Here is a 1,852-nt window from a genome sequence, read left to right on the forward strand (position 1 = left end):
TGGGCTGTGGGCAAGTGGTCTCTGCTGTCCTCTGTGAGGGTCTGTCTGCACAGCCGCTGTGTACTGGGTGAGGCGGACGGCTTCCCCCAGACAGAGTGTCTGAAAGTCCGGGTTGGAAGCCATGGCGCTCTTGGTGGCCCAGCGTCGGAGGTAACACAACGTCACCTCTTTGGGTTGTCGGCCACCTTGATTAACTTCAGTTCAGTGTGGGAGAGAGGGCTACGAGGTGTGGCAACCGGGAGATGCCAACCAGGGGAGGCTCCCGCCGTGTGTGTGTGTGTGTGTGTGTGTGTGTATCTGTCTGTCTGTCTGTCTCTCTGTGTATCTGTGCATAGAGCTGGGCTGAGATGGTGAAGTGAATTAACAAATGAAAAAGAAGCACTTTCAGAACATAGTGGTGGACACGACAGCCCTGGAGGGCAGGTCAGGGCCAGCCAGGTAAGTGTGAGCAAGCACACAGGAGCAGGTGGGTACCTACCTGACTGCCGGGTGAATCTCCTGGGACTTCTCCTCCTGCAGAACCCACAGTGGGCACCTGTGTGGGGCAGACTGGCCAGTGTGGGATCTGAAGCTCCTGAGAGGAGCCTGCAGCCATTGCAGGACTTGGGAGAGAAACACCTCAGTTCTTTTTTTTAGTAACGTACAGTGTAATTGACATACAACACTGTTAGTTCCAAGTGTAGAACTTACAGTGATGCAATATTTCTCTACGTTACAAAGTGATGGCCATCATAACTCTAGTTACCATCTGTTATCCTCCAAAGGTATTAACAACATTATTGACTGTGTTTCCATGCTGGATGGTTCAGCTTCGTGACTCATTCATACCTAGAAGGTTGTCCCTCTTCATCTGTCATAGCCATTTCACTGCTTGTCAGCATACGTCATCAAGGATTTGGGGGGAAACAAAGAAAAACTCACAAACGCATTTCCCAGCAGAACATGTTGCTTTCCGGGGCTGACTACAGCAAGAGGAACCCAGAGTCTGAATCCCAGGGTAACTCTAGGCCCCTGGTGGTCTGTGGACCAGGAGGGGAGATGCAGCCTGGGGAGCTGACTGAGGCCAAGAGGTCCCACAGCTGGTCCTGCCCATCACTTGACAGCCCCGCCTCCACCCCTGTTTCCACGGGTGAGGTCCAGGGAATCTGCAGAGGTAAGGTGTCCACTTGCTTGTTCCTTTGTGTTCAATCCTTATTTATTCAACCCCAAATATTCATTGGAAGAACTGGTGCTGAGGCTGACGTACCAATATTTTGGCCACCTGATGTGGAGAGCTGACTCACTGGAAAAGACCCTGATGCTGGGAAAGATTGAGGGCAGGAAGCGAAGGGGGCAATAGAGGATGCAATGGTTGGATGGCATCACCGACTCAGTGGACATGAGTTTCAGCAAACTCCAGGAGATAGGACAGGGAAGAGTGGCATGCTGCAGTCCATGGGGTGACAAAGATTCGGACATGACACTGAGCGACTGAACAACAGCAAGGGCTCTTCCTGGACCCTGACACCTGGGAAAGCTCAGGAAAGTGTCGAAATGTTTCCTGGCAGATGAGAAAGTGGCCACAGAGCAAATCACAGGATCTAGAGGTAACGCATTGGCCATTGATGCTGTATTTCCTTCCATGGCTCTCTCAGGACTCAGCTGTCAGCCTTGGTGATGGCGCCTAGGGCCAGCAGGTTAGCAGCTGGGAAGGCAGAGACCACTCTATAGTCTTGTTTCTGGAGAGGGTGCGCCTGCCTGAGCTGTGGGTGAGGCTTGGGGCCCAGCCACTTCGCCTCTACTGGGGGGATGGGGTTGTTGCCCAGGGAGGGACAGCTGGGCCAGAAACCCACTCCCATGATTCCTCAGCACA

This window comes from Bison bison, unplaced genomic scaffold (genome assembly GCF_000754665.1).
Source record: "Bison bison bison isolate TAMUID 2011002044 unplaced genomic scaffold, Bison_UMD1.0 scf7180017864063, whole genome shotgun sequence".
NCBI classification, from domain to species: domain Eukaryota; kingdom Metazoa; phylum Chordata; class Mammalia; order Artiodactyla; family Bovidae; genus Bison; species Bison bison.